The sequence below is a fragment of the Lactuca virosa genome, chromosome 9, assembly GCF_052849685.1.
Source record: "Lactuca virosa cultivar CGN04683 chromosome 9, Lactuca_virosa_CGN04683_v6, whole genome shotgun sequence".
Classification (NCBI taxonomy): Eukaryota; Viridiplantae; Streptophyta; class Magnoliopsida; order Asterales; family Asteraceae; genus Lactuca; species Lactuca virosa.
This window is the reverse complement of record NC_136434.1, coordinates 285,529,194-285,540,000: the sequence shown is the minus strand read 5'-3', so window position 1 is coordinate 285,540,000 and position 10,807 is coordinate 285,529,194.

The window sequence follows — 10,807 nt, the reverse complement described above, 5'->3', positions numbered from 1 at the left end:
ATAGAGCTAGGTTCAGGTGTTTAAACTAATTATTGTGTTATTGTATGCATCAGTGTGGGCCAATCAAAATTAAATAAAAAATTAAATAATAAAATAAATAAATAAGGGTAATTTAGTAATTTGTTTAGTAACTTCCAAAAATAATCCCTATAAACATGGTATTGACTTATAACCTAAATAAATAAGCGTGTCTTCCTCAATCTCCCACCCAATAAAGCCCTAGCATCCTACAAGGTATTGAAGCTATCGTGTTCGGAAAACCCTCACTGATCATCCAAAAATAATCGACGGGGAAAGGTTTAATAGTGAGGGTATTTTTGCTATTTTTGTAACGACGTAAATTTTAAAACAATTTTTCATTTTTCAACATAATAAAACTCATATAATATTCTCAAAATCTCATGTATCAAATGTCATCATAATAAAACATATCCCAGAATCTCAAAACATAATCCTCTGCCAGTGTGTACAAATCATGCCGGCGCCTTCCCGCGATCCTCGCTGGTACCTGAAACACATATCACATAACACGGTAAGCATAAATGCTTAGTGAGTTCCCCAAAATACCATATACAACACATAATCCACTCGAGGCTATAACTCGGTATGACCCTCCGGTCAATGTTTCTCAGCGGGACCCTCCAGTCCCGTAGCTCGTTGGACCCTCCAGTCCGGTCTAGCTCGTTGGACCCTCTGGTCCGGTCTAAATCGTTGGACCCTCTGGTCCGGTCTAAATCGTAGGACCATCCGGTCCGGTCTATATAACACATAGCATACATATATCACAATGCACATAAACTCAACATACACATAACACATAAGACCCTCCGGTCTGCACATAGTTACCACTCTAGGTAATGTATAGTGAGAAGACTCACCTCGGTAATCTCGGAAAGTCTCGAACTCGAATATCTGATCTAGCCTCCGGCTAATCACATAAAGTAATTATCTCTAATTAATACGGCTCTCAAAGGCTAGACTAGTCCTAGGCTCAATACCCAAAAGTCATGTAAAGGTTTGAACTTTACGTTCATGCATCGGACATATAGCTCTGATTGAAGAAATAGTTCTAAAAATGGAGTCCTAGGCTCAATACTCTCATGAAACATCATAAAGCTTGGTTGTTGGGACACTCTGGACCTCTCAAGGTCCAGATCTAAAGTCTATTCCTCAATGGGACTTCACATGCTCCATAATCCAACTAAAGAAAGGGTAAAGAAACCCTAGATTCCATAAATCTACTATATACACGAAAATAGGCATGGATTCATACCTCAAACAGAAGCCCTTGGTGAAATAGAAGAAGTTCTGAGTCCCCTCTAAGCAGCCTAGCTTGAATCTTCCTTCCTTCCTTGCAAGAATGCACTATTGTGGTGAAATAAGCTCTCTCTCTCTCTCTCTCTAAGCTCTCTGGTTTGCTAGGGTTTCTCTAGGGTATGAGTGGCCGCAAATGAAGGCCATAAGGACCCTTAAATAGGGCACAGGCCTAAAGATTTAGGGTTTTTGTCCACAACGCGGACTCGTCGAGTCGACTCGCCGACTCGTCGAGTCCATTCATTAATCCTAGTCAGCAGTCGCGATCCTACTCGACGAGTCTAGGCGTCAACTCGTCGAGTCCCTCTCCTTGACTCAAAAATAAATACTCAATTTATGATACCTGGAAATCCGGATGTTACAATTTTTAAAAGATTTTACAAGGGATTAGGTTTAAATCGCATCCCGCCGTCATTTGTTGAACGGGCAAGGGAAGAACGTCTGCAAGCAGACGGATGAATAGAAGGAAAAGCGAAGGCTCGTCGGCGCTGCTTCCGGTTCCTCGGTTGTCACATAACACAAAGAAGGCCGAAGAAAACGAAGCTCACAGGCGGTGCGTAGTCGGTCGATTCACGAGGAGCGGCTTTGTGTTCGATGGGAACAACAGAGAAGGAAGAAAACGAGGGGAAATGGGGGTCCGATGGCAGCCATTCGTCGCAGGTGAGGACCTCGCTGGTGTTTGCTATTCTCATATTTAAATGCGATTTTTGATTTGGGTATTTCCAATATCTGCTGAATCCTGTAAAGGTTTTAGAATCTAACGTTCGTGTGTATATTTTGATATTTGCAGGAATGGAGATTTCACATTTCAGAAACTTATCAGAATTGACAGGAATGGAAGACGCCTCTTTCAATTTCCAATGTCCAGTCAATTCATTCGACAATCAACTAGATTCAATGGCGATTTCAGGTACGTTCGGAGACAACATGGATCGTATCCATGGTCAAGTAGGCGTGTTTGACTATTACAAACCTGTTATGGAACCATCTTCAAGACCAAGTAAACAACTTAAAACAAGCAGCTGGAATTCCTCCATAGCCACTGATCATTCTCATTCCTTAATGAATCTGAATCTATCTCAACAAGCAACAGTCGTAAAGCCTAAAGAAGAAATGACAGTTTCTTCAAAGAGCATACATGGCTTTATTCGTGATACTCATCTCCATTTTAGTAACCAAGAGAGCTCTGGTTTTAATAAAAGTCATCATGGTGGTTTTGATGTTGCGAAAAATAGTAGCAAACATACCCCAGCTCAAGATCATATCTTAGCTGAGAGAAAAATGAGAGAGAAACTTAGTCGAAGGTTCATAGCTCTATCTGCTTTAGTTCCTGGCCTTAAAAAGGTAGTCTTTCTTTTCTTTTCATCTTCCTCAAAAGTAATTACAGAGAGTTTGTTTGCTCCAATTATCTGAAAATATTTATGGGTTTTTGATAGTTCATATTTTTATGCCAAAAGATGCTTGATTTATCATTCAAATGCCTCAAAGTTGTGAAGTGTTAACACTTTTTTGCAAAAAAAAAATGGTTGATTTTTCATTATGATAGCTTAAATTTGAAAAAAGTTCACATTTTTATGCATAAAGATGGTTGCTTTTTTATTCTGATACCTCAATAGTAAAACGAAAAAAAAAAGTTTCTTTTGGGATTTTGTTTGTTTGTTTGATAGAAATCGTTGGGGTGTTTGGGTTTGCTGGGAAATCAATGAAAATGAAGGGAATTTAGGTTTGTTGATTCACAGGAAATGAAGAAGGAAGAAATTAGTTTTTTTTGTTCTAGCTACCTCTAGCTGCGTCAACTTCTGTTTCTTAGAAGTAGTGATTTGGGGGTGGTGTATGTTTTGTGCTTTGATCGACAGAACAAGAAGAAAACACCACACTAGAGTGTGTGGTCGTTGCAGAAGACGAAGAAGAAGGTGGAGGTAGGGTTGTCACAGCCGGCTGCTCCATCTAAAGGTAGAAATTTTTTTTTGTTGTTTTTATGATTCCTTTGTATAATTTGAGTTTGGATGGAACTAACTGCTTTTGCTTTCTTTATGTTTACTCTGCCATACAATATGTTACAGCCATACAATATGTTACAGGAGGTCAGGTGTGTTCTGCCCAGGTGAATTTTTACTTGCATTTGGTATTTGACAATTACAGAATCTTGGAATAATGTGAACCATTTTACTATTTGCAATTAGCACCACCAACTAGAGAAGTCAAGCTCGACTAATCGCAACAAGGTTGAATTCTGAAAAGGTAGCAAGTATGTTTATGTAGATGATTCAATGGATGATATTGGTGAGATTCCAATTCTATTGGAATGGAATCACGAATTCCAATTCTGTTGGAATGGAATCACGAATTCCAATTCTGTTGGAATCACAGAAGTTGATGCTTGAAGAACGGACCACAAAATTGAAACGGACCACATTATTCTTTTAGAATGTATTAGTCGTTGTTAGATTTTGATGTTTTCTTTCCCGGTTTGAAAGTTTTTTTAGTTTTATTCTTTAACAATAAATGTAATTCTTAACAATTGTTACCCGTATTGTATAAGAAATAATGTATTTTTTATTTTTATTCTTCAATTGAATGTTCAAGAATTTGTTATTATACAAGAAGTTTTTAAATTCATGATCAAGAAATAGGTTCAAGAATATTTTTATTATTTATGGTTCAAGAATATTTTTATTTTTGAATATACTCATAAACATATTCTGTCAGAATGTCCGAATAAAAAGAATTATAATTCATAAAATCGGATTTTTAAAATTAATAGAATCTATGATTCCTTAAAAATTGCAATTTTCCTTTATTAAATCTACATTAATTGACTAAATTACCCTTGTAATTAATTAAGATGATATTTTTCAATTATATTTAATTCAATAATATATATTAATCACTTTCTTAAAATAAGTAAATTTGATTGGCCCACATTTATGCATACAATAACACAATAATTACTTTGAATAGAATAACGTAAGCCACTAACCATATATGCATCTACATGCATTAGTCATATGATTATTTAGAAGTTCTCTAGCCCACATAACAAATGTTGTAAGAATATATTTTTTTAAGGGAGTTTTGTCATTCCAAAATATATAGAACTATACGAAAATAAAATTAAAAATATTGGTTAACAAACAAAGGGTTAAATGTAATTAACAAAATGAAACAAATGTTTAATAACTACTTCCTCGTCTCAGATCCATATTGCCTGGTTATCACAAAATAAAACCTCCATCTCATTACATAGTGCCCACTTTTAGAAATGTTGAGTTGATGGTTTTCATTTGAAATGTGATAGAATATAAACACTAATAAGACAAATAAAATTAGAACATATATATATATATATATATATATATATATATATATATATATATATATATATATATATATATATATACACACACACTAGTAACATACCCACGCGATGCAGTGGCGGCGAATATTTTTTATCGGTGAATAGTTTCCGACCAGCAATTAGTTTTCTTTCGGGGACCATTTTTGTTAAAAATAAATGTAGATTGTTTCAGCAAAAAAAATAATATATTTGTGTTTCGAAAATCCTTTTGCGATGATTCATTAGTTGTCTTGAAGAATTTACATTTTTTGTCTTGCGGATATTGGTACACTTTAATGGAGGTAGAATAAGTAGTGTATATCCTCTCAATGAGATCATATACATGCTTGTACTGTGTTCCATTCACTACAAATGGAACATTCAGTGCTTTTCACGTCAAAATATTATTGATGAACGGCGACTACTTGAGAAGGTTTAGGAAATTATTAGACCTAGCAAACACCAAAGTAAGCATACCAAATCTATAGGTCTTCCGACGCAACGGCATCCCACGATCGCCGACACTCCAGGATCACCACGTGTATTGCCCCTTCCATGCATTTGGGAAATTTTCTCAAACTCAACATCACCATTAATAGGTTTGCGTGAGTGTATCTATCTCTCTCTCTCTCTCTCTCTCTATATATATATATATATATATATATATATATATATATATATATATATATATATATATTACTCGTAAAGATACTCATAAAATTTATACAAACATTCTCTTGTGATTCTACTTGACATCCTTAAGTAGTCATCCACCGAGTGGGAATTCGTTGTAGAATCGATGCTTCCTAGAATCCTCATAAAACCATGTTCGGTTTGATGTGCCGCATATAATTGTTCAACATCATCATTAATAGGTTTACGTGTGTGTGTCTATATATATATATATATATATATATATATATATATATATATATATATATATATATATATATATATATATATATATATATATATATAGAGAGAGAGAGAGAGAGAGAGAGAGAGAGAGAGAGAGAGAGAGAGAGAGAGAGAGAGAGAAGAAAAGAAAAGAAAGTTAGGTTCATATATATATAGTGTGAGTGTATGGTTAAATCTGAACCAATGATTTAATAGTGATAATTTCAAAATTTTACGATTAACTAATTTATTATGCCAATATTAAAACCTACAAATAAGGAAGTAATCAACAATATTATTTAATTTTTTGAATATCACCAAATTAAAAGGCTATAAATATGGAATTGAATTAATTAAATAAGATATAGTCTTCATCTTCAAGCCTCTGTAGGTCTACATCTTTCATGCCTTTCTTCATCTTTGATGCCCACCTGCACAGGCACCATTGCCCGTCTCCATTTGAAGGATAGAAAAATAAAATGGTAAACTCGCCCTCTAACCATCTTATGTATGCTTTTAATTTTATTCATACTCCTTCCGTCGTGGAATAGTTTCCAAGGCCGATTCTTGGATTATAAAAAAAAGTAATGTTATTTGTTAAGTTTTTATTCAATGATAGTTGAAAGTTTGCTTTTTGTGCATATGTCTTTTAGCTTCTTATCAATCATTTGTAATAATTTAATATATAATTAAGTATTCCCATTTTGTTAGATATAAATCAAATTGTTAAGAAAAAAATCACATAACAAAACGTACATGTTAAATCAATAAATGGTGTATACATACTCTTAGATACAAAACAAGAGTTTTTTTATCTTTCTTTCAACAAATGATTCTCTCTCTTATTATAAATACATAACACGGTTTGAAAATGATAGAGCTGGTAAAGATTCTTTTTCCATAAATAAAAGATAAGCGTGGGACTCTTAGCGAACTAACATACTACAATAACGTTCTTTATGATTATTATTATTTGGGGAGGGGTAAGGAGGAAGAAACATTTGATCGATTTATTTTTAGTTTTTTAGGGAAAAAAAGGTTGATTGATTCTTGTGAGATGGCATAAGGGTCTCGGTTGTTTAAGGTGATGTACACACGGACATAAAGGGGATACATAGAGACGAGTTGTAAATGGAATGGATCGTTCTTCATCATGTTCTTCAAGGGCTACCATTCGACATCTTCTTCAAGTGATATTGTTCATCGTCTTTGTATATTCTTTAAGAATGTTTTTTATTTTAAGAACTCATACCAAATATTATTATTTACTGCATATTCTTCAAGAATATGTATAGCATGTAATGTATGCTTGTGTGTAAAAAGAGTATTTCATATTCTTCAAGAATTTCTTATAGCATATAACATATGCTTATGTGTAAAAAGAATATTTCATATTCTTCATGAATTTTCAGTTGGTGATATAGCTTTGGTGAATCATTTTAGTATCGTGTAAAAATAATATTGCATGATTCAAGAATATTAAGAATATTTTTTTATGAATTTTTTATTCATTTAATGTATTTTTGTTTATGTATTAGTCTATAAGAATATTGGTTATATACTTGTAATTCATTTCTTATTATTTCACTCTCATAGAATATATTTTCTTTCAAATTATTTTCTTGGAAAAATATGATTCTCATCGTCATATTATATTATAATCTGCATTGAATTTTATTTGATTTAATTTTATTAATTAATTTGACTTAGTTGCCTAAAATGTAGGTAGTTTTGATTTTACTTTCTTAAAAAAATGTCTTATATGCAAGTGTATTCTTTAAGAATGCTAACTCTCAAAAAATCACTTGTTTAAAATCATAAGGGGAATTTCGTATATACCCTTTATAAACATCAGAATATCATATTTGCGCGGCTTAATTTCTAAATATCATATTTATCGTTCATAAACATTCAAAATATCATATTTTCCATATTCTATTTTTTAAATAACTTTTTCATATTTTAAAATCATTAATTACTTTTTAGGATCATTTTGATTATAAAAATAAATAACATGACCATATTATCCCTATTATAAATCGACCATTCTCCCTTTGATTTCAATTCAAAGTCCTTATTTCTAATTCTTCCACATCATCGACTGTCATTCAATTTCTTAAACGAGTTATACCAATTCCTCTTAATTTTTCGTCATTTTCCTCACAAAAATTGCTCAAGATTATTCCATTGATTTAGTAGTACTGACTGCCATTCAATTTTTTAAACGCGTTATACCAATTCATCTTAATTTTTCGTTATTTTCCTCACAAAAATTGCTCAAGATTATTCCATTGATTTAGAAGTACAGATTGAAATTTAGTTGAAAAAAAAGTGTAACAATTGTTGTTCTTCGTTTTCTGTGAGCAGAAGACGACAATACTTGTGTCAAAATCTCCTGTTATATATTTTACAATGTTTTAAAACCCTAAAACTGCAACAAGTATTTTAATGGTTGGAGGAGTCATGTACTGTCTCACACATTTAGAGACAATTTTTTATAGTTTTGAACTAATTAATTTTCTTGAATGGGATGAAGTGTGGGTGTATGTAGCCTTTGCCCCACATCGCCGAGACATCATATGTGAGACTTTTGGATGCTTTTAATTTACTTCAAATATAAAAGATTTACTACAGAATAGACATGTATTTCTATATTTTAAATTCTATACCATAATAAATGATTGTTTTTTTAATCCTGAAAATTGCATAGCAGAAATTTCCCTTTACTATGGAAGAGCTGGGAAAATATTATTGAATGATGGAGAGCAAAGGATTGCATTCGAGGTATAATTCTTCTTTATCTTGTCGCATGTATAATTTCTTGTATTTGATAAGTTTGCTTTTTATCCTTTCACAGATTTATGAACATCTGGTATACGACGATGAACTGCATAATAGTGAAGGGTAATATGGTCAAACTTTTTTTTAATAAGTTATAATGATTTTAGAATATAAAAAGAGATTCTAAAATGTTTTAAAAATGTATAAAAAATAGATTTGGGTAAATACGATATTTTAAAATTTAAGAAGGGTAGATATGATATTTAGATTTTAGGCTGGACAAATATGATATTTTGAATATTAATAAGGGTGTATATGAAATTCTCCCAAAATCATATACTTTAAGAATGAAAATACAATATATGTTTATCGTAAGATCATAAGAACATATGTTTTTTTTTTAAATTATGTAATTATCCATGTTTAGTTTTAGAAAATAAGATAAATAAGCATTTAATAAAAATCTCATTAAATTATGCAATAAATAAGTAATCTTTTCTTTAAATATAGGTTAATAGACTAAAATACCTTTATAATTAAATAAGTGTAATTATATAGTACATCTTATCCTATATTAATCATATGTACCTTCAAATCACACACATTTATTTTTTAATCCAATGGACAAAAAATGGGTCTTACATTCATACAATATTTGTAGTTCATATTTAATCCTAAACCTCTCTCTCTCTCTCTCTCTCTATATATATATATATATATATATATATATATATATATATATATATATATATATATATATATATATATATATATATATACCTTATTATAAACCATACATCTTCAAAGTCCTAATTAAAAATGTTAAAGTCTTATGTTCAATGAAATTAAGCACTACTTATGCATAACATACAATAATTCAATGCATTCCATATCTTACCCCACCCAAACTCCTTCACATTCATAAATATATAATATTATAACATAATATAGTAATATAAAAAAATAAGCTTAAAGGAAAAAAGCTGGAACTGAAATTTTTTGTAAACCCCGTTATGACCAAATTGAAATTTCTTCAACATTTGTCCATATTTTCATACGGATCCTAATCGGACGGATGACAATACAATCACACGTTTTCGAAAAACTTAGAAACATTTTCTTTTATAAAAGTGTTTAAACTTTATGCTATAAAACTTAAACATATAACATTGAAATCTTGTTATATGTAAAAGCGTCCTCGGATTTTCCAAACCACTTTTGCTTTGACACATTTAACCGCTTTCTCATTTAGACATTGTAATTGACTTTAATGTGTTTTCTCGAAAATACAACATGATATTTATGAAGATGTCTACTTCAAACATGTTTATAAGACATCTCTAACGCATAGCATACCTTATTTGTGTACTTTGCTTCAATATAGTTTTATAATCTATAAAGTTTCTAAAATATAAAGTATTGTAAAACTTAGTGTTCACTTTTAAATTTCCAGTGACTCACTTTCGACAATGCACAATTATTCATCTAAATATGTTAAGTCTTTACCTTATCCGTTTTAACCAATGTTGGGCTCCTGTCAAAAAGGTCAAAGTTGTCGGATTTTCAATTACAAGTTTTAGTGTTTCTTCTTTTTTCACAAATGGAGTTTAACTTAATAGATAACTCATAAAGTTTTAGGAAACACTTTAAAACTCCCACATGTCTATTTAATCATCAATATACATCAAATATTGAAGTTTCAAATATATCTCAACCCGATTTTAATCTACCTATAGGTATTGTTATTATAATTTTAACAATAACAATCATTGCCCCCGCTACCTTCCTTTTTCTTTCCCCCGAACTTGATTTCTCGCTCTCCTTCTGATTTTAGATCTCGCACGCCCATAATAGTAACATAATACATTGTCTAATTTTGTTTCTGTTTATTTTGCTTCTCCTGGTATCATGTTCGTATACATACAGTCTAGAAGACTACCCTTTCGTTTTGAGCGATTAATACGGGTATAGTCGTGAGGCATAATTTTGATTTAGTCAACTTTGATATATTCAATTACGCCTTTTATCATATACTTCTTGTTTTTATTTTGAAATCTACTATAAACAAGTGATCATTATTTACATTTGCTCTTTCGTTCTAAATTCGGAAACTTGATTTAAAATGCAATTTTCATTGTATTTTCCCTTATAATTAATACACAAGATGAATACCCTATGCTTATCATTTTTCTATATTCGAAAAATATATGTGAAGGATATGTTTCCTTATGTTTCTTATTTTCTTTAAATACATCAAAAGTTTTGAATATTACGATTATCTATTTTCTAAATGATTGTTTTTGTAGAAACACTAAACTAAGAATGCATTATTTTCAATGATCGATATTTTTACTCCTTTCTTAAGATAGCATTCTACTTTGAAATCTCCAGTGAATTCCTAAACTCTCAAGCTTGTTTTAATAAATACACTGACTCCTCTTAAACTTATATTTATCTTGACTTAGACAATTAGACAAT